Source organism: Trachypithecus francoisi, unplaced genomic scaffold (assembly GCF_009764315.1).
Source record: "Trachypithecus francoisi isolate TF-2019V2 unplaced genomic scaffold, Tfra_2.0 Lachesis_group4, whole genome shotgun sequence".
In the NCBI taxonomy this organism is placed as follows: Eukaryota; Metazoa; Chordata; class Mammalia; order Primates; family Cercopithecidae; genus Trachypithecus; species Trachypithecus francoisi.
In genome coordinates, this window is record NW_022681469.1 from 84,359,452 (window position 1) to 84,376,774 (window position 17,323).

A 17,323-nucleotide genomic window follows, 5' to 3' on the forward strand; every position below is an offset into this window, starting at 1 on the left:
CAGAGCTTGTATTCTTACAGTGCCCATTTTTCCTCAAATGGCAAGGTGATGGCACCCCTCCACTCCCATTGTTTGGGAAATCTGGGTATTGGGAGCACTCTTTCTTTAGGAAGATGTTTTGTGGACATTGCCACATGGTGTTTCCAAGGTGTTTTGCACCATGTTTCACTGGAGTGGATTCGAAAGTATATATTAGCTGTTCTTTATTGTTTACAGTGGCACATAACAGGGGCCCCTCTAAGGTTACAAAGCCTATAATTCTGGGAAAGGAGAAGGAAACTGGCCAAACAACTAAGCCAGAAGTTACGACAGCCTTTATTTCCAAAGAACTAGGTGGGGTAGGGATAGTATCGGAGTGATTGATATTTCATCCCTTTCTTCATCTTTTTGTGAAGAAGGAAGTTCGACTCATTTTAAACCAGACCTCAGAATAATGTCATCTTAACAGTCACTAACAAACTTCTTAAAAAATGAGATTCCTGGGCAGGGCGTGGTGGCTTAACGCATGTAATCTTAACATTTTGGGAGCCTGAGGTGGGAGGACTGCTTGACCCCAGGAGTTAAAGACCAGTCTGGGTGACATAGCAAGACTCCATCTCTATTATTAAAGTAAATTTAAAAAATGAGGCTCCTGGAAAAATATGTTCAACATTATTTGATAATATAAATCTTTTAGTGGACTTCAAGTTAAAATGATATTTAATAAAACTATTATTATCAAATATTAGAAGGAGAATTTTTTAGTTTAGCAATTAAACATCTATAGTAACAGAGAACTATGACTGTCACTATGGCACAAAAATAAATACCTTATATCTTCAAAGTTGTTTATAGTTGAGTTAGAGAGACAGACATGTACCAAGATAATAAAGTGAATGAGAGGAGGCAGTGGTAAGTTAGGTAGAAGATTTGAATTCAGGCTGGGTGTACAGCACCCTTAGCCTCCAGATGTACACACTAGTTTAGTGACATCAATGTGCTGAGTGAGATCCCAGCCCAGACATTTGGTTGGCTTTGAGATTCCTTACCAGGGATGTATCTATGTTTCAGATGGGCAAATTCACAAATATTTGAATGACTCATTATGATAGAAAAGCCAATTCCAAAGGATTTCTTAAGAGACAATACCCCAGTGCTTACGAAGAAAATAATTCAGAGCAATCTAGACACCACAAAAATTCTAGTATCTCCTGACAAATATATTCCAGCTCTTTCTGATTCTTAAATTCAGAATTTAGAATAAAATTGAGATAGCTACTTCACAAATCATGTGGCATAGGAAAGAGACCATAAACCCTGACACACTGACACTGGACCAACACTTAGGTCTAATATTTAGGTCCTGATTGACCTTGGGAGAAATGTCTTATTTCTTCTATGCCTCTGTCATCTGAAAAACAGGAGTACGGCATCTAATGCAAGGGCTCATGTGAGAACAAAAGATATAATGTACGTAAAGTTAGATTCCCTCCTTACATTCCCTCATAGAATCATTTGCCTGCTTTTATAGCACATTTTACAGTTTGAAATTCAATGATTATAAAATTAACCCTTTACTGTTTGTCTCCTCTGCCTTCTGCAGGGAGATAGGCTTCCTGAGGGAAAGGACCACGTTTCTCCTATTTACCATGCTGTCTCCCGCTCCAACACATCTTTCAGCGATGCTGACCTGCGGAAACCAGAGCAGTACATGGTGTGTACTACGCTATCGTAAGCTATTATAAGCATTGCTTCTTTTTCTTCTCCCACCCAGAAACTTGAAAGTTTTCTTTTCCTTACTCCGTTCCTCTGTGAGTTTTGAGAATTTCTGTACCTCTCTTATAATACACGTTATTACTGGCATAGCATTCTCATAATACTTCCTAGATGCTACTCATATGTGGCATAAGCCTTCTTAATCAACACTAAGCACCTTCTAAGCTAAAGGTATAATCCCAACTACTTACATTTGTATTTAAAATGGAGTTTTCCCTGAGTTGTTTCTTTTTGGGACGGAGTCTCCCACTGTTGCCCAGGCTGCAGTGCAGTGGCGCCATCTTGGCTCACTGCAAGCTCTGCCTCCCGGGTTCATGCCATTCTCCTGCCTCAGCCTCCTGAGTAGCTGGGACTACAGGCGCCCGCCACCACGCCCGGCTAATTTTTTTGTATCTTTAGTAGAGATGAGGTCTCACCGTGTTAGCCAAGATGGTCTCGATCCCCTGATCTTGTGATCCGCCCGCCTCAGCCTCCCAAAGTGCTGGGATTACAGGCCTGAGCCACCGCGCCTGGCTCCTGAGTTGTTTCTTGTAAATGAAACAGTAATTTCTCGGTCTGCTTATATCTTATATTATTTTGCAAACTTTTCTATTTATTTATATTTTTTTTTTTTGAGACGGAGTCTCGCTCTGTCTCCCGGGCTGGAGTGCAGTGGCCGGATCTCAGCTCACTGCAAGCTCCGCCTCCCGGGTTTATGCCATTCTCCTGCCTCAGCCTCCCGAGTAGCTGGGACTATAGGCGCCCGCCACCTCACCCGGCTAGTTTTTTGTATTTTTTAGTAGAGATGGGGTTTCACCGTGTTAGCCAGGATGGTCTCGATCTCCTGACCTCGTGATCCGCCCGTCTCGGCCTCCCAAAGTGCTGGGATTACAGGCTTGAGCCACCGCGCCCGGCGCAAACTTTTCTTTTACTTTCACTTAAATGGATAGGATAAAGATCTAGACTGATTATCGGTACCTTTGCATCTCACTACTATTGTACTGTTCACTATTTCACACATACAATAAGAAACTATATATCCCTATATTATATTTGCCTAAAGGCAGAAGGAAGATTAAAGATATCATCTAACTCAGTGTTTGCTCATTATGCTCATTTTCATGTTGACAAACTTCTTTATGAATTTAACAATTATTCCTTGATTTCTGCAACTCATGGCAGCACTGAAATAGATTACAGCTCCAGGTTTGTCTTATGCTTACATTCAGGATGAGGGCTCTGAAGAACTGCACATTTCCAGGAGAGGCGTTTCCATGGAAACTTGGACAAAAGCAAAGCAAAATAATTCTTCAAGGTCCATGAGAAAAAAAATTCCACCTTGCTTTTTATTTGCAGTTCTGTGTCCCCTGAGCAGTTCAGCCAGCTTGCCACTGCCCTTGCTCTCTAGGAATCCCCGTTTGAAAGTTATATATAGCATTATGCATCTGTGAAATCTGCAAAATAGGATTTGATGAGTGTAACTGAATAGTTATTTCTCCGGAAGGCTCAAATCCAGAGGTTTATTACAATACAATTTTTAAAAGTTAAAGCATACATTTAAGTAGCCACTGAATTTATGAATATGGAAGTGCTTTTCAAATGATAAAATCCTTAAATTAGGCTTCAAGAAGCGAGTTTTAGGACAAATAAATGGAATCAACGGAGAGGCAATTTGGCATTTCAAGGCAATTTGCTAGCTGAAAATAAAGACCAGGTGAAATGATTTTCGGTAAATGTATGGGTCATATATTTTGGGTAAAAGGAAGTCAGGCGGTTCCTATAAAGTCCTTTGGGGAATGATGTCTCTCCTGTTGGTTTGCAAAATCCTATACAGCAGGCTGTCTTATTTATTCTTGTATCTTCCAAGGCACTAAGCACAGTATTTTTAAGGCCCTTTGGGGGCTGGATGGGTATAGTGAAGAGCATTCACCATCTCCCTCAAGAGTCCAGCATCACAGTCAGAAACAGAGTACTCTCTGCTTCCTAGGCAAAACTATTGACACTGTTTAATAACTTCATCATACAGTTCATATTTCACTTTCTTTTTGTTATTGAGCTTAACTGTAATCATGTTCAGAAACATATCCACTCTTTGATGCATTCTTTCAAAGATAACTTCTGAATAATATACCAAGTTCTATGCCAGGAACATGCCCTCAAGGAGTCCATAAAGGGCTACCAACTTAAAAAAAAAGATAATATAAAACTAAAGAAAAACACAAACAACAAAATGTGACAGTTACTGTACTCTGTAATATCTCATAATGTTGAGGACTGTCCTGGGTTTTATGGGTGTCCAGAGCAGGGGCATGTGACTCAGCTCAGTGGTGCCTGTCATATGGGGGCTAGATCAGGTAAGGCCTCCACAGAGATATGTGTGTTCTCAGTTTGTTGTTGTTATTGTTTGTTTGTTTGTTTTTGAGATGGAGTCTTGCTCTGTCACCCAGGCTGGAGTGCTGTGGTGCGATCTCAGCTCACTGAAATCTCTGCCTCCCAGGTTCAAGTGATTCTCCTGCCTCAGCTGCCCAAGTAGCTGGGACCACAGGCATGCGCCACCACGCCTGGCTACTTTTTTGTATTTTTATTAGAGACAGAGTTTTACCTTGTTAGCCAGGATGGTCTTGATCTCCTGACCTCATGATTTACCCGGCTCGGCCTCCCAAAGTGCCAGGATTACAGGTGTGAGCCACAGTGCCCGGCCTATTCTCAGTCTTGAAGGATGATTAGATGTGAATAAGGCAATCAAGCGGGGAAACACATTCAGAGAGAGGAAACATATGTAAAAACACAGGAACATGGAAGAATGCCAGTGTTTTAGGCGCTGAACATTGGGCTTAACGTAAGGAGTAATGGGCATGAGCTTGAAGAAGGCAGAAGCCAGGTCCTCAAATGCCTTTATGCAAAGTTAACAAGTGGGAATTTTATCCTAAAGGTAGGGAACCCACTGAGTGATCTCAGTAAAAGAAGGGATAAATCTGTACCATTGTCCTAATTTAAGTGTTAGCAGCAGAGGAAGTCTGTAATAGAAGGGAGACCAGTTAGGGGGCAAAGAGGCAATATTGATTCATGATGATGAGGGTCAAAACTAGGGCAGTGTAGACAGCATGGAGGGGAGGGGATAAGAAGATCTGGAAGATAGATGAGCTTGGTAACCAATTGTTTCGGCAGGGTATAAAAAAAGGGCTAGAGTGGATGTCAAATTTCTAATGCATGTGCTGGGAAAGTGATAATACTGTTAAGTGAAATTAGTACAAGAAGCAAAAACAAAAAACAAACAAAAAAACCCCATAATGATTTAGGGTATGGCTTTAGCCTGACTGCTCACCTGACCTCAAACAAGATTCTCAACCCCTTTGAGCCTCATTCCTTTGAGATGATCATGTGGGATTGTTTGGAGGATTAAATGAGATAATGTTTATAAAACATTCACACATTTGCACAATCTATATTTTGTGAGCATTTATTATACCAGGGTAAGGGGTTCAGAGTTCAGAGGTGTCTAAGACAAAGTTTCTGCTCTCATAATATATCTATTGTATGTATGGGAAGATAGATATAAACAAGTTAACAAATAAATGAGTAAACTGTGAAACCCCGTCTCTACTAAAAATACAAAAATTATCTGGGTGCAGTGGTGGGCACCTGTAATCCCAGCTACTCCAGAGGCTGAGGCAAAAGAATCACTTGAACCTGGGAGGCAGAGGTTGCAGCGAGCCGAGATCATGCCACTGCACTCCAGCCTGGGCAACAGAGTCAGACGCCGGTCTAAAAATAAATAAATAAATAAATAGGTAAATGAATTATAGATGTGCAAGAGTGCTTTGAAAGAAATAAAAATGTTGATGTGATAGTTACAGACAGGACTGAGGGTTCTACTTTTTGATATGTTGTTAAGAAAGGCTAAAACTTGCAAGGGAGTTATTTAGTCAGAGACAGCTAATCATAGTTGAGGAAGAGCATCCCAAGCTGAGAAAACCACAAAGACTCTGAATTGGGAAAGAATTTGGAAGGACGGTACACACCTAGCAAATCCCTAAATATAATAAGCACACAATAAATAATAGATACTATGTTTAGAAACAAGAAGGCATGTATTCATTATATGCCATGGAAAACTAGCTTAACAAAACACCTCATTCATGTATTGCATACATTATATAGTCAGAACAATATTTAAAATTGATACATTGGCAAATATATCTTTATATTTAAGAAAGTGAATACAATTGTAAATGGAGTGAAGGGTTGGGAAGGAGTTCTCTAAAGCAATATTGAGGTTTATGGACCAAGAATTCTTGTAGGGAATTGTGTGATTAATATGTTTCCCCATGGTATTGGAAATATATTTTTCTCTATTTTCCAATTAATTTTTTATTTGTTTGAGTCGGACTCAACCTTAACATCAGTGGATCCTCCAAAGATGGGAGACTACCTTTTTGAAGTCTGCAATCCACACAGCTCCATATAGAAGACTCTATGTTAACTTTCATGCTTTTAGTAGAAATCTCTATTATTAGTCACTGCTGCATTTTTTTTCTGTGCAGTGATAGAAGATATATCTTTTTTTTTTTTTTTTTTTTGAGATGGAGTCTCACTCTGTTGCTCAGGCTAGAGTGCAATGGTGCGATCTCAGCTCACTGCTACCTCTGCCTCCTGGGTTCAAGGGATTCTCCTTCCTCCTGAGTAGCTGGCATTACAGGCACGTGCCGCCACACCTGGCTTATTTGTTTTAGTATTTTTAGTAGAGATGGGGTTTCATCATGTTGTCCAGACTGGTTTTGAACTCCTGATCTTGTGATCTGCCTGCCTCAGACTCCCAAAGTGCAGGGATTACAGGCGTGAGCCACCGCTCCCAGCCGATATATAATCTAAATGATAAAAAAAATCACTCAATATAGATTGTGTTACATTTTCTAAAAATTGCAAATGGCATATGTTATATAGGGAAATTATTAACTAATTATCCCATTCTAGTGTTCAAGTATTATGTCTGAGAGTTTGCTGTTTTAGATGCAAAGGAAACATTATAAGCAACTTCTGTACAACATCAACAAAGTCATTCAAATTTGATATTAATCCTAGTTAAGCAATTTGCCTGTCATTCATTTGATTTGTCTTCTTAAACTAGAATGCATAGTAAAAATGGGTTGCAAATATTTGGTAGTTATAAATTTAGGATTGAAAATGTAGAAACATTAAACTTAAACTGATGTGTTAAAACATGTTGGGAATATCAATTAAAAATTTAAATGTCGAAGGAATTAACCAAAAAAGAAATAGCTTAGCAGACATTAAAACCACAAAACAGGAATAGGACTATTCTAGAATTCAATGAATGACAGCCTCCACATCTGTTCAGAGTGAATTCTAACAAATAGCTAATGAATATAAACAGCCTATTTAAGTGTTGCTGGAAAATTCCCCTTCAACCAGCAGCTGGCATGACTGTTGTCATTCAAAGGGCATAAGTAAATGTCAAATAATTGAATCACTGAGAAACTGAGATGACAATGACCTACATTCTCCTTAGCACTTTTTGAAAATTCTTCCCTGGGCTATTCAATAGATGATGTTTAATAACGGTATTAAACTAAAGAAAAACCACAGGAAGTCAAAGTTTAAATAGGGCTCAACTCTTTAATTGGAGATTCTTCAGGGAAATTGGCTGGGCTCTTGCATACCGGGTTGAGTGTGTTTCTGTAAAATTGCACTGATAGGATCCTGAATCACTATGTTTTATAGATAAGAGAAATACAAACTTCACATGAAACAATGTGGTGCTCCAACCAAGTATGAAAAGTGTCATATCCTAGCACAGGCAGCGCCTTCCAATTCTTTTCCTGCCTTTGTAAAACTGAATATGTGTGTCCTTAACATTTTTAAAGGAACCGTAGGCCAGCAAGGTGCTCTTTGCTAGAATTAAGGTCCATGTTCTCCTTGTACCCCCATTTCCTGTTTCTTCATTTGCCGCTGGCTTTTATCTGGTTTTCTCTAATTCAGGAACTTACATATCCATTTATTAGTTGGCATCTTCTAGCCTGACACTGTGACTGATCCTGGATTTGCTTCTTGATTCTTCCTTTGTCTCTTGGATCCAATATAACTATGGGTCTTTGGAACTAACTCCACACATTTTTCTGTTTTTAATCTTGCTACATCCTAATCTGAGGATAGTGGGTTATAGGCATATCCAGTAATACCATTCTAGAAAAGACAATCTTTAATAATAGAGGTTCTAATGCCAAATCCCAAGCATCTTTTAGTAATGAAGAGAAATAATTTCTACATCCTTCAAGTTTAAAAATATTCATAGTAGATTCTCAGAATTTTAATGGTTACTCAGATTTGAGCTCTGTGACATAAATTGTCCAGCTAGTCTGTAGGAGTAAGGCAGGTTAATGTATCTGGAACTATAGCAAGACATCAAAACCAATTATTCTAGATGTAATCTGAATACTTCTATAATGTTCATTAAAGATGTACATTAATTATGAATACAAAAGGTAACATTAATTTGCAAACATTGCAATAAGTTACATACAGTTGATATGTTAATACAAACTTCTAAAACAAGTTATTGAAAAATTCTCTGGGAGTTCATGAAATGATCTTTGTTAGGCCGGGCGCAGTGGCTCAAGCCTGTAATCCCAGCACTTTGGGAGGCCGAGACGGGCGGATCACGAGGTCAGGAGATCGAGACCATCCTGGCTAACACGGTGAAACCCCATCTCTACTAAAAAATACAAAAAACTAGCCGGGCGAGGTGGCGGGCGCCTATAGTCCCAGCTACTCGGGAGGCTGAGGCAGGAGAATGGCGTAAACCCGGGAGGCGGAGCTTGCAGTGAGCTGAGATCCGGCCACTGCACTCTAGACCGGGAGACAGAGCGAGACTCCGTCTCAAAAAAAAAAAAAAAAAAAAAAAAAGAAATGATCTTTGTTCTAGACCAAAGTATACTCAAGTTTATCCTAGATTCATGAAATGTGGTGATGATGGGATAAATCTGATTCCGAAGCCCACACATTAAAACTAACCTCCCTGTTTTAGTCATATCTCAAATATGTCCAGTAGCGGATACTTTTGGGGCTCCCCCCAGAGGCTCTGGATCTCCTTTACTGGGTGTAAACACCCGTTGCTCAGCTTCTTTGCTCATAGTTTTGCCACTAACAGCTGTTACCAGCAGCCATCTTCCAAGACTATCTTTGGGCTACAGACTGCTTTACCCAGCAGCTGGGAGGCAGGGTTGCTGGAAGTGCCTGGGAGGCTATCCTTCTCAGGTCCAGGGAGAGATTAGTTCTGCAGATGAGTACCATAGACACAACATTAAAATGAGTCTAAGAAGCACATCTCTCACATTTTTACATGTTTTAACTGGGATGCAACTTATAACAGATTTGTCCTACTTTAAGTGGTAACTTTCTTTGTACACACAATAAGGGTATGTCTGATGGTTGATGGTGAATTAGAGTCAATGAAATTAGGGACTAGAAAAGAGTAAACAAAAACTGTTTGAAAATAATCATGAAGAGGTTTAGGAAAGAACTAATATTTAAACTGGTAATATGTGGAAGTGTCAGGCAACCCATCCTATTGTTTTGCAAGTATACTATCTGGAAATTAAGGCCAATCATAGTTTAGGTAGAAAGTTAAAGGAAGAGAGCAACATTTAACGGGGATCCTACTATGTGTCAGCACTGAAGTAGGTTCTCTGCCTCCAGCAACGTTTTCATCTCATAATAAATTTTTGGGCCACAAGGTGACATAATCACAAGGAAATTTTTTGTAGAAGATCTAGGCCCAAATTAGATGCTTGAGAATCACTGCACTGATTGGCATCAAGATGGTTTTACAACCATCTGCTTTTGATGACTTCTATTTTCCCAGCAGCCAAACTCCCATTCTAGGCAGGAAAATCATTAGCTGTAAAGTAGGCAGATTTGGATTCTCATCCTCATTCAGTCATTGGGAAAACAGTAGTCACCAAGAATTGGAGTCTACAAATTTGGCCTCTTATATACATCCTTTCCAGGGCCAGAAATGGCCTGAATGGGAGAGAACCTACGGTTTGGAAGTAGAGAGATGCAATAATAGGTAGTCAGGCAGAACATCTTTGGGGTCTTTAATCTGTTCATCACAATATAAAGTGCTATCTTCATTAAATCGAGTATTTGAAAGATTTTCTCTATCAGATACTGTTTAATCACAACTTAACCCATTTGCGTTCATCTATAACTGTCAAATGGAGCTACTGGGCAGCAAAAAATGGCTAAGATTACTACTCTGAGTTGATATAATTCATCCATCCTGTCTTACATCCATTCTTTCCTTAAATATCTTTTGTTCCCTTTCTGTGTACCAGTAGCACATGGGTAGAGGAAATACAGTGTGGGTATTGCTGCTTCCCTGCCTTGATGTATTTACCCTTTGGAGGCAGAAAACAACAACAGAGTGTTTTGATCTAGGAATGAGACCAGGGTATGACAGGACCTTGAAGGAGGAACTCCCTTAATCTCTTTTATAACATGAGCCCCTTCTGAGAAAAAAAAATAAATACATGAAATAGAATGCATAGCAATATAAAAAGAAACTGTCTATAAGGAACTAAAATTCTATCTGTAGATCCCAAGTTAAGAATCCCTGGAAAGAAGTTTGTTTTAGGTTGAGTGAAAAAGCCAGGAAGAAGTAGCTAGATGATAATGGTAAGAAGGTAGAAAAGAGTATTCCAGGAAGAGAAACATTCCGTGGAAAGGGTAAGAGGTAAGAGTAACAGTAAGAGACCAAGGCACAGGCAAAGAGTTTCCTTTTTCAGCTCAAAATGTAAGGCTACTGTAGGTCCAGCTAAAAACAAAGAGACTTGCTCTTTTTAATCATCTGTGCAGCTATAATAAGGGCACATGTATGATGCGCCCTTTCGTCTGGTCTATTATACTTTGTTATATAAACAGAGTATATAAAAATATTTCTATAAATGTTCTCTATGATTGTCTACTACTGAGAAAATAGACATGTTGTTTTAGTATATCAAGCTGCAAATATTACTATGCTAACTTTCAAAATAAATTATTTAAAATAGACTAAGTATACTGATCTGAATCACTTTTTAGGTACATTACTAAATCAGGAGTCAAATCACAGCTGGGGACCTAAATGTATACTTGTAAGAGATATTCTTCTCTGCTCCTGGGATTTTCATTCTCAAATACCTTTAGTAGAAAAGCAAAGCTCATAATAGTAGTTCCACTTTTCTATAATGTGTTTCGGGAGATTAGGTCATTACGCAAGTTTTAAAAGACATGTTACATGCATCAGATACTGTGTTCCCATGACCTGGGGACTCAATAAGTACTTAAATGAAACCAAAAACACTTTTCATCAACTAATGAAAAGAAAAGCAATGCAATAAAAATATGCTAACTAAAGACAGCTTAGTTGTGTGTGAAATCATAGATTCACCCAGTCCTTAATATCAGAACAAAAAATGAAATGTTTTATATGTGAGCCTTCTGCTTAATAGCTTCTGTGGCTGAAAAAAATCCCTGAGACTCAAGTTTCCTTATGGGTAAAACAGGGATACTAATACTTACACTTTGGGATTAACTAAAACAATGTATAGAGAGCACTGAAGACAGTGCTCTTAGTACAGTATAGCAGTTAGTACACTGTAGTTTCCTCTTCTTTCACCTGGACTCTCCTGACATCCCTGTGATCACCCCACTTACATATACAGATAGCTCAGGAATTGACAGAAAGGAGTGGAAGTTGGGTAGTACAGAAGGTTTGAGCAAAAAACAGACTAGAGTTTCTATGTAACATTTTTAGGCTATTGGTTTGAAAATCATACTTCCTCAGATACTTTTCAGATACTAGAGTTACATATGAATGAATTTTGATCATTTAGAGACTCTGTAAATGATAGCAGTTTTTATAAAACTATACTGAAGGAACAGTAAGGGTAGATAATTAAAACATGTTTTGATGGCATGTGCCTGTAGTCCCAGCTACTCAAGAGGCTGAGGCAGTAGGATCACTTGAGCCCATGAATTAGAGGCCACAGTGACTGTAATTGAGCCACTGCACTCTAGCCTAGACAACAGAGTGAGACCCTTTCTAAAAAAAAAAAAAAAAAAAGAAACAAATCAAAAGAAGAATATGTTCTGAGATATGTTTTCTAAGATGGAACAATGTAATTTAAAAGAGGTTATATATACGTAGGAATTGTTCTTCTGATATTTAAACTTTTAAAATTTGATTGAGTTTGCCAAACTATATTGGGAACCTGTTAGATGTCAGGCTCTGCACACAGTACTTCAGATCCCAAGGAAGATAAGATGTGCTTGCTGGTCTCAAATAAGTCTCAGTGGAATTGAGAATTGTTGTGGGTAGGAGGTAGTGGGATGGGTGAAAGCCTAGGGGCGGGGCACCCGCTATGCACCAAAATAGCTAAATATTCAATGACATGAATGCAATTATAATATAATTCCAGTATCGGGTCACAAGCAGATAAGTGAGCTATTTAATTCTACCTGGGGCAGGATGAGAAGCCTCTAGGGAGGTGACAGGTTCTGGGATTATAATATATATATATAGAGAGAGAGAGAGACCCAGGTAGGAAACATGTAGTGGTTGAGGACAAAACCCAATCTGAGGAAAGATAGAGATTTTCTGCAAAAAGCAAGACAGACTGCTGAATTATGACAGAAATTGAGAGACTACATTCTAGCATAATGGTTTTATTTTTTTCTCTCATCATATTTTTACACACATACTCACTCATACATATTCCTCAGGAGTTTGAAAATTGTTTCCGAGTCTTGCTTTTTACATTAGGAAAAAATGTAGAGTAACGGGATCCAAATGTTCTGTCATTCTGTTACACAGAAAGAAGGAATTCAGTTTGCGAGAAAACAATTTGACGCTTTGTTTACCTTTATGTGAATATTCACCTTCAAGAGGGCCTCACACAGGCAGAGGGGTTCTGCGAGATGATTGCTAATAGGAGCCTAATATTTGTATTTGGTGGGTATTCTGTGGATGGTGCTCCTTCTCATCTATCTCTGAGGCATCTGCTTTCTAGAATTCTTTATGATGTTCTTGTTAATGCATCCTGAATTCAAATGAACCAAGCAAAATACTACATTTAAAGTGAACAAATGTGTTTAATTGCTTCATTCTGAGAAACGAGGCAACCAAGAAAGGCCAAATCAATTGTGTTACACTAAACCAACAAAGACTTCTTTGCAAGAAACCCTTGTTGTTATATCAATATTTTTTGCTTACTTTTCATTAGAAGCTACACTCGAAGTTGCAGCCCTCTCCAGAGTGAGAAATGTTAAGATACCTACAAAGCAAATTGCCTTGCTTTTGGCTTGTCTGTTGGTTGTTATTTTTTAAACCATCTATCCATGCCCCTTCCTATTACCACCTCCTAATGTAGCACTTCTTGTGAAGATCTCTTGGTGGTTAAACAATTCACAGTTATTAAATGTGACTTTCTAGAAGCTGCAGTCACCTGGATAAGCTGGCTTTTGCTGCTGGAGGTTGGTAGGGTAAGGAGGGTGGTGAATGTTTGAATAGAGTATTGTAGAATAAATAGTTGAGCCTGCTGTGGCATTCTGCCACAGGTCCTCCCAGATCCCCTCTTCTTTTGCTGGAATTCCCTGGCTCCCCTCCAGTTCACCCAACTTATCAAACAGATTGTTTGGCAAAGGATAGAAAGAGGTAGAAAATAAAGTGGAATTGAAGATTTGGGCAGACACACTCTTGTTTCTATGTAGAATCTCCTAGGCTGTTAAATTGAAGATCTTAGTACTCCAGATACTTTACATATCTTTGGGTTAAATAGGTATACATTGTCATTTTAATTGCCAAAGTTACTTGAACTTCTACATAAAACAGTCACATTTTAAGGGACTTTAAAAAAGAACATGTCAGTTTTGCTCCTATTGGGTAAGTGCATGCCACAAGCGCAACACCAACTGAAGTCTTCTCTTTCTTTCTTTTTTTAAGTGAAGTAGGACTTGGTTAGATTGTAACTGATTCTAGTCCATGAGACATGTATCCCCATTAACCTGTAATCTGTGATTGCAGTTTTTCTATTTAGTTTGATAAACGAATCTTCCAAACAATGACCAGCTCTTTTAGGGAATGTGAAGCTAATGATGCTCCTTCTTTTACAGAACTAGTTTGACATTCCAATTGTGCTTTAAAAGAAACATAAGTTTTTAAGCTTTTTACTGCATAGAATTAGCATTCTTTTTAACTTTTTGATTATTCATGGACATAATGAACAAGCTGTTCTATTTGTTGACTGTGGATATCCTGTAGCTTCTAGGCTCCATATTTCAATAGGCAGTAGAGTTGTAATAAAATATGAGCAAGGCAATAAAGCAGGAAATATTGTAATATATTTTTGCAATGAAAGCTTTGAATGCAGAAAGTTCCCAGATCTCTTCATTACAGTGCCAGTGGATAGTGTATTTCTCAGCTTTCATTAAAAGAAAAAAAGTTGTGGATGTGCGATTCTGCTGAATAAAGCTGTATATAAATGAAGTATCTCCAACACAATCGTAGGAAACATATTTTTTGTTTTGCCAGTACTTACTTATGTTACTCATATGAATAATATGATTGATTTTTACTTTATCTCTAACTGGCAGTGTAGTCATAAATCTATCTGTGAGGTACCAAGTGCAAGATAAAATGTTATTTTTCCTCAGTGTGGTCTCATTTGATTACAATTGCAGCCTTGCCTGGCTGCATTCCATCCATAATTAATCGTCTCTTTGGTTTCCAGTTGCAGTGAGGCCAGGGCTGTAACCGTTCACATCTTTAGATGATGGTCTACTACGCCAGCTGGCAAGTGAATGGAGACCTTTCACACTGAATCTAATGGGCGCAGAAGGCTCAGTGTTTGTCAGGGCAGCTCTTTAAATGACATTGTGCCAGTAAAGGTCCGACTTGCTGTGGCTGACAGTCTCTTTGGCACCTCGCCCTTCTGAGTAAACACCATATGCAGAGAGGTTTCATTTTGCCAATTTATTTTAGTGCCTTTCATTCCATGATAGAAAGTATTCTCAGTGGTGATAGGAAAATGAATTCCTTTAAGGCTTTACCTCAGGGGCCGGATCACTCTCTCTTTCCTGAGTATTGTGTTGTAAAATCCCATTAGCATTAGTGACTGTCATTTTGTCATAATACAGATATTTGTTTCCTATCATATTATTTATTACTTGGGCATATGGTTGCACATTACTCCCAGGGAAATTATGTGAAATATAGCAGACAAAAAAGTTAGATAAGTACCCACCCACGTCTAACACTGAGATTTATTTTTGAGCAAGAGGGCATGTTACTACTCAATTATTGGTACAAAGACATGTTAGATGTAATTTTAAATAGGTGTATTTAGTATTTAATTTGCTCTCTGTAGTGCTACTTTAAAAAGAGCAAACTACATGGGTTCATATCATTTTTGGTATAAATTATGGTAGAATCTTATAAAATGTCAGAACTCCAGTCCATTTGTGATTGCTCAAAAAATACTTAAGCCAGATTCTCAAACTCAAATGTCTTTAGGAGCCATGCAGGTTACTCTGAGGGAAGTGGGTAAAGTGCAATGATTTTGAGAGACTAAGGATGACATTAAGGAAGCAGCTACAAAAATGGTAGCTGTAGCAGATTATTGGCATGTGGGGAGAATGAAGAAGCTGAGGAAAGTGGGTCTGTTACAGGAAAGGGGTCCCCGATCCAGACCCCAGGAGAGGGTTCTTGGTGGTGCACAAGAAAGAATTCAGGGCAAGTCCATGAAGCAAACTGAAGGCAAGTTTATTAAGAAAGTAGAGGAGGCCGGGCGCGGTGGCTCAAGCCTGTAATCCCAGCACTTTGGGAGGCCGAGACGGGTGGATCATGAGGTCAGGAGATCGAGACCATCCTGGTCTACACGGTGAAACCCCGTCTCTACTAAAAAAAAATACAAAAAACTAGCTGGGCGAGATGGCGGGCGCCTGTAGTCCCAGCTACTCGGGAGGCTGAGGCAGGAGAATGGCGTAAACCCGGTAGGCGGAGCTTGCAGTGAGCCGAGATCGCGCCACTGCACTCCAGCCTGGGCGACAGAGCTAGACTCCGTCTCAAAAAAAAAAAAAAGAAAGAAAGTAGAGGAATAAAAGAATGGCTACTCCATAGACAGAGCAACCCCAAGAACTGCTGGCTGCCCATTTTTATGGTTATTTCTTGATTATGTGCTAAACAAGGGGTGGATTATTCATGCTTCCCCTTTTTAGACCACATAGGGTAACTCCCTGATGTTTCCACGGCATTTATAAACTGCCTTGGTGCAGGTGGGAGTGTAGCAGTGAGGGCGACCTTGTCACCATCTTGTCACTCTTGTCACCATCTTCGTTTTAGTGGGTTTTAGCCAGCTTGTTTACTGGAACCTGTTTTATCAGCAAGGTCTTTATGGCCTGTGTCTTGTGCTGACCTCGTATCTCATCCTGTGACTTAAAATGCCTTAACTGTCTGCGAATGCAGCCCTGTAGGTCTCAGCCGTGTTTTACTCAACTCCTATTCAAGACGGAGTTGCTCTGGTTTACACATCTCTGACAGGTTTAGCAATGGCACCAGAAATGGTCCTTCTTTTGTCAAAATAAGCCAGATATCTAGATTTTTATCTGACACCCCTTGTTTTTAAATGTTAAAAAACTGCAAAATGTTCAATTAAAAAAATTTTTTTAAAGATGCTATTTTTTTTTTTTTTTTTTTTTGAGACAGTCTCGCTCTGTTCCCCAGGCTGGAGTGCAGTGGCGCGATCTCGGCTCACTGCAAGCTCCGCCTCCCGGGTTCACGTCATTCTCCTGCCTCAGCCTCCTAAGTAGCTGGGACTACAGGCGCTGGCCACCACGCCCGGCTAATTTTTTGTATTTGTAGTAGAGACGGGTTTCACCGTGGTCTCGATCTCCTGACCTTGTGATCCGCCCGCCTTGGCCTCCCAAAGTTCTGGGATTACAGGTGTGAGCCACAGCGCCAGGCTAAAAGATGCTATTTTTAAAGAGGGTTGGACCTGTAAGCTGACTTTGCATTGCACCAAAAGTCTTCGAATAAGATATTTGAAGTGAGCTTCTCATTCCCCTTGAGAACTATGACAAGACAAGGATGCCTGCTCTTGCCATTCTTATTCAACAGAGTTCTGAAAGTGCTAGACAGAGCAATCAGGCAAGAGAAAGTAACAAAAGTCGTTTAAATAGGAAAATAAGTCAAAATATCTTTCTTCATTGACAATATAATTTTATATGTGGAAAACCCTAAAGACTCTACCAAGAAGCTCTGCGAATTGATAAACAACTTCAGTCAAGTTTCAGGATACAAAATAAATCTAGAAAAGTCAATTGCATTTCTATATAACAATAACATTCAAGCTGAGAGCCCAATCAAGAATGTATTTTCATTTACAATAGACACACACACACACACACACACACACACACACACACAAATACCTAAGAATACATCTAACCAAGGAGGTGAAGATCTCTCCTCAAGGAGAAATACAAAACATTGCTGAAGAAATCAGAGATGACACAAACAAATGGAAGACAT

The 17,323-nt window shown here is 39.2% G+C and overlaps 1 long non-coding RNA gene across 1 annotated transcript in view; it reads left to right on the forward strand.

Moving 5' to 3' along the window:
• The window catches only part of LOC117072522, a 60,667-nt gene that overhangs the window by 30,584 nt on the left and 12,760 nt on the right, over positions 1–17,323 (forward strand). Inside the window, exon 2 of the long non-coding RNA XR_004432832.1 lies at positions 1,583–1,693. This is a non-coding gene — a long non-coding RNA (uncharacterized LOC117072522). The remainder of the gene's footprint in view (positions 1–1,582; positions 1,694–17,323) is intronic.